We start from the raw sequence: 16,731 nt of genomic DNA on the forward strand, positions 1-16,731 counted from the left end.
TTCTACCATCCACCTTTTTGCTGATGACTGTAATTTTCCGATAAATAAGTAATAATAATATTTACGTCGCAACTTCTCTGCCGCTCCATCGTACTTAAAGTTCTATTTTATAAAACACTAATACGACCTAAACTTGAATAAGCTTCTTCTAATGGGACCTTGCGAATGAAAATCTCGTATCTTGCCTCGAACTTATAAAAAAAAATGCCGTTCGCTTCATCTTTTCAGATTACAACCGTATCGCAAGTATCACAGCCATGAAAACTAACCTCTCCCTCCCACCTTTAGAATCTCGCCTGGAGGTCAGTCGCCTAACTCTACTCCACAAGGTATATCATCACGTCACGCTACACAACGATTTTATTTCACCCCCGGAACACATCTCCCATCGCATTGATCATCGGCACAAAGTTGGCATCAAAAAACGCAGTACTAAAGCTTTTTTTCAGTCTTACCTTCGGCGGACATCTGTCGAATGGAACCGCTCCCCCTCCCCCCCCCCCCTATATTGCAGCCACGGTATCGTGTTGATTGTCTATGTATCCTATATTACCCACTCCCCTCTGTAATGCCTTTGGCCCTGAGGGTATAAATAAATAAATAAATAAATAAATAAATAAATAAATAAATAAATAAATAAATAAATAAATAAATAAATAAATAAATGAATAAATGAATATCGACGGCATCGGTTCCGGAAAACGCGCCCATATCTCTCTGCTGCGCAAGGACAACCGTTGATTTAGCCCGCCGCTGAGGAAGAGGCTGCGTCTTCTTCCATAGTACAAAAGTACAAGCGACGGCCGCTGCGGAGCTCCGTCGTAAGGAGTTCTTACCCCGCACTTCCACGAAAAATGTGACGCAGATAAAGATTAGGCAAAGTTATATTTACAAGATATGCACACAGAAGTCACAGCCAAGAAGGCAGAATAACCACAACACACGAACGAGCTCCTGTGATCGTCCTATTCGTCGTCCTGCTGAGCACCTTCTCCAGAATGCGGGAATGACACGTAACAATACCATTAGTCCATTTAGTTTACCAAAGCCTTCATTGCACTCACGGACCACTGCGCAAATCCTCTTGCGCCTTACACGACCTTCCCAATACCGCTTTTTATTTTCAATCTCATCAAGTGGACGGTAACCCGTTAATGTTTTCTGTCAAAGCAAGCAGCCATCTTACAATCTCTTAGCGTTACGCCTGTAATTTCCTCTCCCTCGCTTATAGCGTGGTCCTTATCTTCTTTCAGAAGCTTCATGGTTATCCTCAAAATTTTGCTCTTGTAGGTTAATGCTGACAGATTGAAAATATTGCGAGTCCTTCGCTTCAGTGATCTTGGTTTGTTAACCTAATTTAATATTTGAGAGTGGCTGAAGTATGTGAAGTCCAAATCGTTTTACAACAGCGATGGCCGTCAAGGGCTCAAAGCTGGGGTTGCTGGGTTTTCGTTGGCGTTTACGTTGCACTAAAAACTATACGGCCATCGTCATCAAGTCACCTCATCTACAAAATCGCATAGCGTGAAGCAAACTTATACCATAATCACTATCGCCCCTTTGATTCGAACTAACGCCATTCCAGCAATCAGCAGCTGTGATCTGTATGCGCCAACCACGACACTATCACACAGCTGTGAAGCATTGGTAATTCGTCGAGGCTTACATTTCCCACCGACACATTGAGAGTGTTGCAATCTGTGCACGCATTTGGGGTCCCACAACTGCCAATAATGGAGCAGACGAGGATAGTGTTGTGTGCATTGGAAATAAGTTAGTCTTGAGAAGATTGAGGTGGCCAAAACTTGATATTGTTGCTTTAAATTAGTTCGGAGTTGAAACAATCACATAATTCCGTGGATTTTGTTTCCTGCGCAGATTTAATTCTCATGATCAGGAAGTATCAATAATTCTTCTTTACTGCCATAAACTTGCGTTGCTAAACTGGAACAAATATGACACGATCGCTTCAAAATTTCTTGTTTCAATTTATGTGCTGTGTCTGCTAATACGCAGGGCCCCTAAGCGCTCCAGTTCCATGAATCGTGAGTCTGTTTTCACCGAAAACGCAGCTAGAAAAATGTGGGCGTGATTTTCGATTCTGCGTCATTTCGCACTGCTCCATGTTCTACGTCTGTGCTTACAGACATTGTGTGTGGGATAGAAACGACGCAATTCAGCCAGAAGTTTCTGTTCGAAACAACAGATGCACATTTCAAAAACTGCTGTCGTTGAAATGAGCACGACTTCAGGCCCTTCAGCGTTTTGTAGCACGCTAGGCAATATTTGAGGCGGCATAGAACGTGGAGCTATTGACTCAGAACGGATATGGCTAGGCGAAGGTGAGCCCAGCTCTTGTTTGTGCCATGAACCGGAGAAAAAAGAGCATTGATTAAAAACATTTTCTCTCACCGAGTACGCTGTCGCAATTTAGTGAACTAGGTCGACCGGTGTGGGCTGTTTGAAAGTCGCTGACGAAAACATGTTTTTCAGCCACGGAAGACGCGTACCTCTGCATCCTATTCCAAGGATGAGAAAGTTATAACTTCTTTCTTTCTTCTATTTCGCAGGAAAATTGGTTATTGGGATGCCGCTAAAGTTACAAGCTTTTGCCTGCTGTGCAACTCTTCAAGCCTTATGAATTTGTTTTACTATATTATCGAGACACGCTTTGAGTAAAAACGCCCTCGTTACAAAATCTACTCTGGCCTTAACGAAAACCCTTGCGATAAATAAAGTCACCGACACTACTGAAATGCTCGTCTGGCAACCTATTTACAGTTCCATCGTCAGAATAAATCTGATGCTACACTACGTATTCTCTACGTATTATTGATATATCATTTATATTGACACTCCGAGCGAATTTTCACCATAGTCGTCAGCGTTGGCGTCGGCGTTAACGTTGCCGTGAGGTTCTGCATATATTTAGGTATATGAATGTTGTTACTTGTCACATTGTCTGCGAAATGCGTACTGCCTCAGTATTGGTGACAGTTTCCGAAGTCAACCACGACGCCGATGCTCAAGTGCAGCCATTGCACTGAGCATAGGCGAATCTCCTGGGGGCGGAGCGTGGGGGGGGGGGGGGGAGGGGGTTGCTTTATCTCTGTTAGCCTTGTCGGCCAATCTCTGCCCTTTTATGCAGATACTGCCCAGCGTTTCCTGGTGGTGAAAAAAAAACACTTCACGCCCATATATTTTCCCAACATTTTTTAGACCATGGGATTAGAGGAGGTAGTCATTAACGTAACGAAATACATTAATGACCGTTTGCTTTACATCATCGTTTAACTTGTGATCAAGCCTACTCAGGTAAATGTGGTTTAAGGCTGGCGCGACTTCCGAGCCGATACATACGTCATTCTTTTCCACGAAAGGATCCCCCTTCCAAAAGACAAACGTAAACTTCGAATAAAAGGACCGAAGCTCTAAGAAACACTCCTTAGATTCCGTGCCCTTTGATATGATCTCCTGTCCGTCATTTATCTCTGTAAGGCACAGCTTCGCGGATATTATCAATGCGCCATGTTCGATGGAGTAAAACATATCTTTAACATCAACGCTGAACATTTCCCATCTGCCGGGATTAGAATCAGACAAATATTTTACCAACCCACAGGAATTAGCTACCAGAAAGGGGTCAGCAATACTGAGAAGACTCACGGTTTCTGCTTACCAGCGCACATTGCCTGACGGCGCACTTTGGCAGGTGTGGTAGAAAGATTCTGCAACATCCGCAGCAGCCAGGACTTAGCAGGACGCTTTTGTCGCGAGGCGCAGCTCCTATCCCCGCGCTCAAGTAATTGTAAAAGGTAGAAATTTATTTATGAAAAATAGAACCACAGAACCAAAAAGAATTAAATTTATTGCACTTGAAAGAGAACGTTAAGCTCTAGCTGCACCAGGAAGTCAGAGTTAGTTAATGACATTTAATTTGTTTTCAAAAATATATCAAATATCGCTGTGCTTGAAAAAATGGACGCCCCAAGTTTAAAGATTCGTAACTCGGTACCAAAAACTGATAACGCAGTTATGTAAACTGCATACGTTTGAGCGTCTAAAATGTGCAAATCGGGCAATGAATTCACAGCTTACGTGATATGTTAGCGATGTTTCCAACATATTGAAACGGTTATTACCCACAAATTAGTGGTACGTTTAACAGCGGTGCATAATGCGTCCGTCCTGTGCATTATAGTTGCATTAGTTTACGAAATTGTGATATCGTTTCTTATCGGTGAGTCAAAGTGTTTTAAACTTGACTCACCAAATAAGTTTCCAAATAAGTTTGTTCAAATTTCCTTAATTTCAAGAAATAAAAAAAATGGTGTTGACAAATATTGAGAATCCACATACTGCAATTACTTTCTTTTTATATTTTCGTTGAATTTAAATTAACCTCACAAAAATCGTTGCATCGGTTGCCAAGAAAAACGATTTCTCCGTTACGTCGATTTAGATAGAAGTTCCTCAGGACCAAAGCAGTGGTAGCTTCCATAATACTGGACGCCAAATTTGGCCCGATAGAAATGCATCACCTTAAGAGGAGCACCTTTTCTTTGATGACATATGTCCGTAGAAGCAAGGAGCCTTCCTAGTGGTCAAAATTAATCTGGAGTCCTCCATTACAGCGTGCATCGTAATTAGATCGCGGTTTTGGCTCGTAAACTCCAAACTTGAAGAAGTGAGCAGGCCACTCAGCCACAACGCACTCTCGTTCCAACCGGTTTCTAACATGGGTCTCTGGAACGTACCCAACGGAATTATTTAGACAAAAGACAAATGGAAGAACTCCGTACAAAAACAGCAGGAGAACCGCGGGGAGTTCAGCAGGATACTAACGGCGCCTTCTTCTGTACACAATGAACTGTCGGACTGCGGGTTTACTTTGTTGTGACGCTGTGTTTCTCGTCTACAACTCGCCTCCTCTCCTGCCATGGAAAAAAAGAGGTGGCTGGCTTTCTCTTTCTTTTTGTACCATTCTTATCGCGGGAACGTGAGGGGCACAATTATTGCAGCTGTTGATGCACAATACTTTGCGCAGAAAGCCTGCCGCATAATAATGAACGGCGTACCAACATCTGCTTTATTCGCATACGAGGACACTGTTTGTACGAGTTTTATTTACCAAAGGATTCGAGAAAGCTGTTCCGACATGTTGTTTTTCTCCGCGCTCATAAGTGAGAGATATAACACCCCTAGTGGCTCCACTGATGGACTCTGTATACGTACGGTTGAAGCGCATCGTTACTTCACTCGTATGAATTAACAGAGCGTTTGCCATGCGTGTGCGTTACGCGCACAACGCTCCCGTTCAGGGCTTAGGCACACAACTAAGGAAAACCATTAGCGCGCGCGCTCTCAGAGCGATCTCCCCCTTACGTTCTCATCTCACCATTGTTACGGCCGGGCCATTAGCGCGGGCATGTAGCTCGCATCAGGACAGTATGTCGTAATGCTTTGTTTACGTTCCACTGCCCCACGTGACTCTCGATATCCCAGCCCATTAATAACTGGTTTTCTGCCAGTGAAAAACACAGTGCCGTGACGACGAACTCAGTGGTCATCGAGAGGGATTCATTGCGAAAACCGTTCGTTCAAGTTCGCGCTCCGAAATAGCTACGAAGCGCGCTGTGCGATGCGGACACAGCCACGGATGTATTTCGTGTTTATTTGACTTCAGAGCCAGTTGTTCGGCTATATCTGGTGTTTATTAAAGGACATGTTTACCACTAAAAGGACAAAAAGAAATACAGACAAGAACGACATAATATACCAACACAGTCAGGGAGGAGGGATGTAACTTCAATCAAAAGTATACTCAGTAAACAATAATGAGACAACTGTCCAAGTCATTTTGTTTATAAATGCGAATAAAACTCTTTCCCTACTTCAGCCCTTTCTAGTCTGTCTGTCTGTCTGTCGGTCGGTCGGTCGGTCGGTCGGAGGAACAGATGACGCCCAAATCTTTTAGTGGAATATCAGAAGACGCTGCTCCTGATCAGAAACCAAAATATTAGTGCTAATTGTACGGTAATTAAATACGCAATTTATTAAGTGGTGATGTTTATTATTAGCAAGACAATAGAAAAAGTTACAAAAGAAATACTTTGGAAAAAGTTGGAAAAGAAAAAGTTCGTTCGAAAAATTCGTGAAAGAAAAAGTTCCTTGGAAAAATCCATGCCAAGACGGATAGGATAGGATGATAGGACTTGGTTAAACCCAATAAATAATTATAACCTCGGCGCCTTCATCACCAAGCAATTCCTGTATTTGTGAAGAACAATCCATGAGCCTCTTCTGCTAAAAACAACAAATATCGATGCGCGGTATGCTCCGCTTGCCTCTTGCAAGTGGCTCTGTTTATTTTCCGCAGATTTATGCTTTCTCCAGAGTACAAACGTAAATCTTGAAGTTCAACATTGAAATAGAAAATGATGATCGATTAGTTAGTAAGCTATCGAAATAATTTTGGAAAGGCTACTTGGTTGGTAATTGAACCTTTTGATTATCAGCCTCCAAGCAGCAGCTACCAAATGAGGCGCGCCGAGATGCCGGGCTTATTCTGAAAGTTCGGGTTACCGCGTAATTTTCGGAATATAATAATGAAGTTGGTCTTTTATTTTCAGTTTTGGTATCAAAACCATTCGTTCTTGTGAGCTTTCCGTTACTTCTGTTCCCTTAGCTCTTTTGTGCTTCTTCATTAAGTTTTCTGCTTCCAAGATTCCCATTGCCGATCAGTGTCGGGGATTTAAACATCGACAACGAATAGCTGTAACACCATCTTCGTCACTGTCCATGCATTTCGGTCTGTGTCCGCGGAAATAGCGGTTTATAAGTGCAAGTAATTACAGCGGGGTATGGGCGAGGGTTGCTTGCTACACATTCTCGATACTCAACTCACCACAGAACAGCTGGAGTTCGCGCCGGACAATCTACAGTTCAAGCGAGAGCCTTTAGTTTCCATCATCATCATCATCATCATCATCATCATCATCATCATCTACTTGTTCTTTATGAGCCTACTTTACGTCAATTACAGGAAGAAGACCTCTCAGTGAGATATGCAAAACACCGATTTTGCGCCAGCTGGCACCATCCTACACTTCCGAATTTTCCAATTTTGTCTAGTCTTATATCGTCCGCGATTAGTTGCGCCCGTCTTCAGACAACCGGTTACCTGCGCTATGCATTACTTTGTCTAACCCAACTCCATTAATTCCTCTTAATCTCAACTACGGCATTAGCTGCACCTGTTTAATCTTTATTTCACGCCGTCTTTACCTATCAACGTAACACCTGCAATTAAATTTCTCCATACGCGTTCCTTTGTTTCTTTCCAAACCTTGATAATCGCCCAGTTTGAGCCCCACATCGAATACCGGATAGCTGTAGAGGCAGATAATAGAGGACCGATACCGGCAGAATTAAATAATTGTACCCCTTTCAAGGATAGCGGTTAGTCGCTGGTCATCAGTTGGTAATGATTGCCGTAAGCGACCCCATCCATTCTTCGGCAGGGTTGCTTCTCGAGAGGAATGTGTTATTGCAGAAAATCTAGAGGACGACGACCAATCGCGAATTCTCGTCGTCCTCTCAGGCTATTGACCATCAGCGTGTAATGGTCTTCGTTGTTGTATACGGAGTGATGATTCTAAGTTTTACGAAATATTTAAAAATAACCTGTGACAGATAGCATAATTCTAGACCTTGAGGTAGATTATTCAAGGAGGCGGACAGTACTTGCACGAGACGTCCATGCACATCCTCAACTAGCTGAAAAAATTTCCCTAATTAACTTCTTGAATAATTACTTTTCGACACATATTGCAAGTTGCAAATCGCTGCCGGTGCGTTGACAAGGTGCGTTCACTTGGAATGAATTTCCATAACACCAGTTTGGAGATATGCGCCATCAAACTCGCCGTAACATTTCACTGTTGTTCCACTTGCGTTCTCTTTTTTAACAAAACGCTTATTTATGCATTCCACGGAAAACACGGGGAATGCGGGAGATGGATATTCACGACGACGAGTAAAACTAGAACAAGGTGGAAGCAGGAGCCAACGTTTCGACAAGTGAACTTGTCTTTTTCAAGAAATTGAGTTGGCAATGCGCTTCCAGAAAAAGACACCTCGAAAAGACAAGTCCACTTGTCGAAACGTTGGCTTCTGCTTTCACCTTGTTCTCATTTGTCCCATCGTCTTTTATGCATTGAAGCACCAAACAGGAACGCCCATGTAATTTGCACACTTTGGCAATGAGCGAGTGTCGAAACGGGTGTCAACCAGAGGATTCATTCTAATTGGATATGCCTTGCCAACTGATCGACTTCAATTCGTAAATTGCAATATGTTCCGTAATGTTATTAATTAGGAATCTAAATAAATAAATAAAATAAATCTATTAGTGAATTTCCTAATTATCTGAACATGCGTTTTAATTTGCAGTGCAAGTAATGTCACGTCTCTTAATATTCTAACTCATGGACAATAATTAAATGTGCTATGTGCCACAGGCGATTTTTTATAAATTTCTAACACTTAGAAATAATCATCCAGTATAATGAGCATGTCGATGACGTTAAAAAAGGAGAAAATATTTCAAACCTACTCTTACTCTTTATCCCTTATAAGGACTTCACTCATTCGTTAAAAGTCGTTTCTAGCTTTCCCATTTCTGTCATCTGCCTCATGCAGATGTCGGCAAACCACGGCGTATTCAGAAATACCCCGACAATCTTCATATCCAATCTTTCCCAGACTAACACCTCGCATACTTCTAAGCATGCAGTAAATATAATTGGAGAGATGTTTCCCCCTTGTCTCGCTCAATATACAATGACTTAGAAGTATAAACACAAATCATCGTCCAGCGGTGAAGACCAAAATCATGATGCAAAAGTTTCAGTTCATTTTTGTTGCAAATTCGTCGTACCGAATACCCGATGATATCCGTTTAACTAAATTATGGGCCTTGTTCCCTTGCTGCGGACACTTGCAAAGGGTGGCAGTATTGCACAAACCCTGTCCTTGTGAACTTGTCGGCGTACCGACGTATGCGGCAGGATTACGATGCCTCTCAGAGGTGCGTGCTGAGTCCTCGAAATGCGTACTAGCTGCGTGGGTTGTATCCGATAAGCGGAATGAAAGTTGTTAATCTTTAAGTAAGCTATTACAGCTAGCCGCGAAATGCGCGCTAATGTAGAGGGCGGGTCCCTCCGCGGCTGTCAGCAACATTACGGTCCATTGGACGGGCGGGCCCACCTGCACATGCGTCAAAAGGCTGTTTGCGGTTATACTTTCGCTAACACTGTGTAGGCGTTATAACGAATGAGTTCTTCCTTTCCTTTCCGTTTTTCTGTTTTTGCTGTGTTTCTTTTTTTTTTTTTGCAGAATTACGTTCCAGCACCTATTTAGAGTTCCGGTATTATGGAATTTACATTTCTTGTTTTTTAGTTTTTTTTCATTGAAGACACAGTGAATTCGGGGGCGCTATGCAGGCGCGCTATAACGTAAAGCTATTCCGAACTTTTCTATACCAATTCTGCCATCAGCCCTCCACGATTCGTCAAAAACGTTTCTTGGACCACGCCAACTTCTGTCTGTCACGCCATGTCATGAAAACAGCGATAGCTCCCCATCTGATATGACGTGAACCCACAGATTATGCATTATTGGACCGAACAAGAGAAACATAATTATTTCTGATTCGACGCCTTTTTGCCATTAGCGCTCTGCTATTGGTCAAAAGCTTTCGGGGCTGCGCGCAATTCACCTGCCTGGAACGCGATGTCCCAAAACCACCATAACTCGCCGCGCCAAAGTGACCTGTGCGCGCTAAAGATGCATTCTTATGCCGAACAAAGCTTCTTTTTTTTCTGAGTAGCCGGAGACTGCGCCATTCCGAAGGGAATGAAAGATGGCTGCCGCCGATCGCTCAGGCACCGGCTACTCGCACCTGTTGGATGTGATGCCCAATTAGGAGACAAAGGTTCGTGCACTCAAATGTTTTAACGGTTCTCTTAGGTGGAGCCTCCGAGAAGCCAAATGAGGAGAAAGCCGTTGGTTTCGAACACACAGAAAAACTTCTAATGGAAATAAAGAAGGCTTAAAATGAATAGAAGAAAGAAATAGAAAGAATAAAATAAACACTCAAATAGACATCACGGCAGTAAGACACAAATTTGGGGCTAGTATGAAGCTAACTAGTGCGCGAGTCCGGGCCTGCCACGACGGCAGGGACGCATAACAGTCTCGACGCGGCGACGCGGCGACGCGGCGACAAGCTGACGAAAGGAGTTGCGCCGGTCTCACCAAAGGTCGTGGTGTAAGTTGGTTGACCGGGCGATCAAAGCGCGCCAGCTCTGGCTTGGAAAGGTAAAGCAGGCAGCTTGGTGGCACGAGCAGACGGCGGCGGCGTTCTGGCCGGGCAGCTGGGTGTAGAGCTCGGGCCCGTAGCCCAACTGCTCCTGTCCTGCCCACGGGCACAGAAGCTCGAACGCCGGCCTCGGGCAGCAGGCGGCACGACAGACGGGAGCGGCGTTCTGGCCGGGCAGCTGGCGTAGAACACGGGCCCATAGGCCCACTGTTTTCGTCCTGCCCACGGGCACAGAAGCTCACTGGCCTTGAGCAGCCGGCGGCACGCTCGGGTAGACGGGCGACGCACAGGAACAGGTTGGCAGGAGGCCCCGGTCGGGTGAAGTCCTGGTCATAGGAATAGCAGAGGAGAGTTATTGGTAGAGTTTGCAGAACAGAATAATATGCGGATAATGAATACCTTTTTCCGCCAGCGGGTTAGCCCAAAGTGGACGTGGAGGAGCCCGAATGGTGAGACTAGAAATGAAATCGACTTCATACTCTGCGCGAACCCTGGCATCATACAAGATGTAGACGTGCTCGGCAAGGTACGCTGCAGTGACCATAGGATGGTAAGAACTCGAATTAGCCTAGACTTGAGGAGTGAACGGAAGAAACTGGTACACAAGAAGCCAATCAATGAGTTAGCGGTAAGAGGGAAACTAGAGGAATTCCGGATCAAGCTACAGAACAGGTATTCGGCTTTAACTCAGGAAGAGGACCTTAGTGTTGAAGCAATGAACGACAATCTCATGGGCATCATTAAGGAGTGCGCAATAGAAGTCGGTGGTAACGCCGTTAGACAGGAAACCAGTAAGCTATCGCAGGAGACGAAAGATCTGATCAAGAAACGCCAATGTATGAAAGCCTCTAACCCTACAGCTAGAATAGAACTGGCAGAACTTTCTAAGCTAATCAACAAGCGTAAGACTGCGGACATCAGGAATTATAATATGGATAGAATTGAACAGGCTCTCAGGAACGGAGGAAGCCTAAAAACAGTGAAGAAGAAACTAGGAATAGGCAAGAATCAGATGTGTGCGTTAAGAGACAAAGCCGGCAATATCGTTACTAATATGGATGAGATAGTTCAAATGGCTGAGGAATTCTATAGAGATTTATACAGTACCAGTGGCACCCACGACGATAGTGGAAGAGAGAATAGCCTAGAGGAATTCGAAATCCTACAGGTAACGCCAGAAGAAGCAAAGAAAGCCTTGGGAGCTATGCAAAGGGGGGAGGCAGCGGGGGAGGATCAGGTAACAGCAGATTTGTTGAAGGATGGTGGTCAGATTGTTCTAGAGAAACTGGCCACCCTGTATACGCAATGCCTCATAACCTCGAGCGTACCGGAATCTTGGAAGAACGCTAACATAATCCTAATCCATAAGAAAGGGGACGCCAAAGACTTGAAAAATTATAGACCGATCAGCTTACTGTCCGTTGCCTACAAAGTATTTACTAAGGTAATCGCAAATAGAATCAGGAACACCTTAGACTTCTGTCAACCAAAGGACCAGGCAGGATTCCGTAAAGGCTACTCAACAATAGACCATCTTCACACTATCAATCAAGTGATAGAGAAATGTGCAGAATATAACCAACCGTTATATATAGCTTTCATTGATTACGAGAAAGCGTTTGATTCAGTCGAAACCTCAGCAGTCATGGAGGCATTACGGAATCAGGGTGTAGATGAGCCATATGTAAAGATACTGGAAGATATCTATAGCGGCTCCACAGCCACCGTAGTCCTCCACAAAGAAAGCAACAAAATCCCAATAAAGAAAGGCGTCAGACAGGGTGATACGATCTCTCCAATGCTATTCACAGCATGTTTACAGGAGGTATTCAGAGACCTGGAGTGGGAAGAATTGGGGATGAAAGTTGATGGAGAATACCTTAGCAACTTGCGATTCGCTGATGATATTGCCTTGCTTAGTAACTCAGGAGACCAATTGCAATGCATGCTCACTGACCTGGAGAGGCAAAGCAGATGGGTGGGTCTGAAAATTATTCTGCAGAAAACTAAAGTAATGTTTAACAGTTTCGGAAGAGAACAGCAGTTTACGATAGGTAGCGAGGCACTGGAAGTGGTAAGGGAATACATCTACTTAGGGCAGGTAGTGACCACGGATCCGGATCATGAGACTGAAATAACCAGAAGAATAAGAATGGGCTGGGGTGCGTTTGGCAGGCATTCTCAAATCATGAACAGCAGGTTGCCACTATCCCTCAAAAGGAAAGTGTATAACAGCTGTGTGTTACCAGTACCCACATATGGGGCAGAAACCTGGAGGCTTACGAAAAGGGTTCTGCTGAAATTGAGGACGACGCAACGAGCTATGGAAAGAAGAATGATGGGTGTAACGTTAAGGGATAAGGAAAGAGCAGATTGGTTGAGACAACAAACGCGGGTAAATGACATCTTAGTTGAAATCAAGGAAAAGAAATGGGCATGGGCCGGGCATGTAATGAGGAGGGAATACAACCGATGGTCATTAAGGGCTACGGACTGGATTCCAAGGGAAGGGAAGCGTTGCAGGGGGCGGCAGAAAGTTAGGTGGGCGGATGACATTAAGACGTTTGCAGGGACAACATGGCCACAATTAGTACATGACCGGGGTAGGTGGAGAAGTATGGGAGAGGCCTTTGCCCTGCAGTGGGCGTAACTAGGCTGATGATGATGATGATGATGATGATGATGATGATGATGATGATGATGATGATGATGATGATGATGATAGCAAGCTAAGTAAGGGGAACCGGACCATAGGCAGATGCCGGCACTGCCCTTCTCGTCCGGTTATCTATTTTCAGTGCGATAGCTCGGCTCCGTTGAGACGCTCTATACTTGAGCGCGCTAATCGTCTGTTGGCAGCCAATTTAAAAAAAAAAGACCGCTCAATGTAGGCAATGTTACTCGTTTTAAAAGGAGAATGACCTATAAACAAGAAGAGCGTTTGCTTGGGCTGTTCAGGCGACGCTGCGGGACACCGCCAAATGCTTGCGTCGGTGGTTACGCAACTTTGACGTCACGAGAATAGAATAAATACATATTGCTTGCGTTATAGGGCCCCAGAAACGACCGCGTTTGAGGGGACTAAGATTTTTTTCGAGCTTTGCCACGCCCTTGGGATAATGAGGTGAGGCTGAAGACTCGCTTTCCGATCAAGGACTCGGCTTGATTTCATTAGCCAAACATAGCTATGACGTCACCTTTTGAACGGCAGACAGAGCAATGATTATGGGACGAAAATGGTATACCACTGAATTTTCCTAAAGCTTTCAATTACTGATTTCTGCCTATATATTATTTGTTTATTCTTTTATTTATTATACGATGAAGGCTCCGTGGAGGGGTATTATATGAGAAAGTGGACGAACTATATTTATTTTGTTGTGGGTATTCTACAATTATAATTCTACAGTTTTGAGCACGTCTAGCTTATGATAGAAGGCGCTACGGATTTATGCAAACTAGAGTTGTTGTTCTCGGCATTGGCTAACAACGCGCCACCGGCATGCAAAGGTACCCAGCCAAGTCCGTCCAACGACCTCTCCAAGGAATGGCAGCATTAGATCATAGGACGTTAGCAGTACAAGCGGAGGCTGGAGTCTTTTCAAAACTTTCTCGCAGAAGTGGCCTCGTGTCGCGATATTCACTCATAGAGTGCTTGGATGGCTCATAGTGCCAAGCCATACTACCCGGATGACAACAACGGAAAGCTGCGGCCCATTACTGCTGATTAAATATGTGCAGTTCGTGGTAACCGCTGTCATGATCTCCCCTAGAGGACAATTGGAGCGACATCGCAGTTGGACACGTATAAGCAAGAAAAAAGTTGACCACAAATGTAAGCGAATAGCTCGACGGAACGGACGGACGGACGAACGAACGACCATCTCCGCCGTCCAACCCCTCCCGAAACTCGGCTGCCCGTGAGCACGCTCCCTTTCCTGCGGCTCTTTCCAGCTAGGAACGAGTGAGCCACAGCCTTCACTCCTCCGCCCTCTCCCAACTCGCTAGCCAGAGAGCTCATGCTCGTTCCCTCGCTTTCCTGCGATGGATGAGCGAGCGTGGTAACGACCGACAGTGCATGACTCCCTCTTTCCCGCCTCTCCCCGTCACAAGGTTGCGCAAGAGCTCAAGCTTGACGTTTATATTTCTCGAGAGCTCACGCAGCGAATTATATTCATCGCTGTACACCGCTACAGTGGCTGCAATGCTCACTTTTACAGCTAGAAAAAAAAATAGTGGCTGGCTGTTACATCCTGGCTGTTGTGAACAATGATATTGCATATGGTAGGGTTCTTCCTTGGGAGTCTGGCGTGCAGAACAATTTTTTCCAGGTCGGGGCCCAAATTCACAAAGAAAGTGTTTGCGCTATAGAACTGTTCGTAAGAGCTGATCTCGGTCAGTCGTAATGACGGACACACTAGTAGCGAATGCGGCCGGCCCATGGGAAACAGCACTGGCGAAAGAAAGCCTCGTGAATTCGCCCCCTGTTGACTTCGCGACTTCCTTTCGAAGTTTTACTATTGCGCTAGCATGCGCACAATCTCCGAACCTCGCGCTTAAAGAGCAAGTCTGTACAGCATGGACAAGGTGATTATGGCAGACATGGAAATAAAAACAAGAAAGAAGGAAATCTGTCGCCAAGGAAGTCCCAACCTTAAACAGGCAGACACGTTTGTAATGAAACAAGTTGCTTTTACAAAAAAGTGTACATTTAACCATTCCAGGAAGTCTAACACTGTAATATAATATGATATATGGTCAACATTCATGTGCGACCAGACCCGTCGGGATGGTTCAATGTATATATGGCACTCTGTTGTGAAGCACGATGTCACTGATTCGATTACTGACTGCGACGACCGCCTGCCGCTCTGAGTGGAACGGTAAAATTGTCATGCACCGAGGTTTGAGTGGAAGTTACAGAACCATAGCCTACGACTACAGCATGCCTCCTAACTCCCTAGTTGCTTCGGGTTATTTAAGTTATCACTCACCATCCGCTAAATGCATGATAACATAAGAAGGGGGACAAATGCCACTGCGTTACTCCTTGTGGGCATCAGTATCCCATCGTAATCTCTCTATCTTGTCGAGCCAAGGACACCATGATTGGGTAACGTCGCACAACGCACGCATCCCGTGAATAATATCGATCGAGAGAGCAAGGAGTACGTTTGCAATTTCCTGATACTCCATGTTCCTCACAAAGAGACACACCATACGGTATTGCCTAATGGTCCATATGAATGAGAATGCAGAGCGCTGACAAAACATTTGGAAAGTAAGAGTGAAGATGGAGTTAGGGAATCGTGACGTAACCAACCCTCTGCCCTGAAAGAGAAAAATGAAAACTAAAGGCAGCGGAAATGCCGGGCAGCGGCCTCTGTCGCTAGCTAATATACAGAAGACTCGGTGCAGTGGGTCTTTCTGTGGATGAAGGCTATTGCACGCCTACAAGCGAGCGAGACTATCAATCATAGACAGTCATTTCCTCTCGGATAGATGTAATCGCACCGTGAAAACAAATGCGTGCAAAGGGTCGCAGAAATCTGTGTGGTATAAGTCAGTGGGCCGTTCGTTGCCAAGTTCTTTGGCACGGGCTTTCAACCGCGGTACTTGAACTGTAGGCGGAAAGCAGTAACCATACTTCAATGGCTGCTTTAGTGTTTCTGATTAGATTAGATTTAGTTGGGCTACATCAGGTGGAGAGGTTGAAGCCGTCCGTGTTTTTCGAGTTGGATAAGTACTTAGATAGAAATATTTGGGCGGTACATTGCAGCCTGAAAGAAATAACGAACAGCATGTTAACTGAGAAGATAGTAGTAATAAACAATTAAATTCTAGGATTTTTTACCTGCCATAACCACAATATGAGTCACGCTCGCTATAGCGGGGGATCATTTTTGACAATCTAGGTTTGTTTAACGTGAGCGCAACGCACGGTACGCGAGCGTTTTCGCATTTCCCTCCCATCGAAAGGCGTCCGCGGCGGCCAGGACACGAACCCGCGACCTCGTACTTAGCAGCGCAACGCCATAGCCGCTAAGCCACCAAGGTGGGTGGGGATAGTAGTATGGTATGGTATGGTAAAACTTTATTGAGGTCCTACATGTCGTGAGTTATTACGAAGCGGGCCGCTCCCAAGTGGATACCGGAAGTCCAAGCCTCTCGGCCGCATCGTGAGCCTGCTGGACAGCCCAGAGTTGGTCAGCCAGAAGACAGAGAGAGAGAAAATAATGCAGAGAAAGGCAGGGAGGTTAACCAGAGGTAGTTCCGGTTGGCTACCCTGCGCAGGGGGAAGGTTTAAGAGGGATAAAAAGAGAAACAGAGTAGAAGGGGGAGATAGA

Source organism: Dermacentor variabilis, chromosome 3 (assembly GCF_050947875.1).
Source record: "Dermacentor variabilis isolate Ectoservices chromosome 3, ASM5094787v1, whole genome shotgun sequence".
NCBI classification, from domain to species: Eukaryota; Metazoa; Arthropoda; class Arachnida; order Ixodida; family Ixodidae; genus Dermacentor; species Dermacentor variabilis.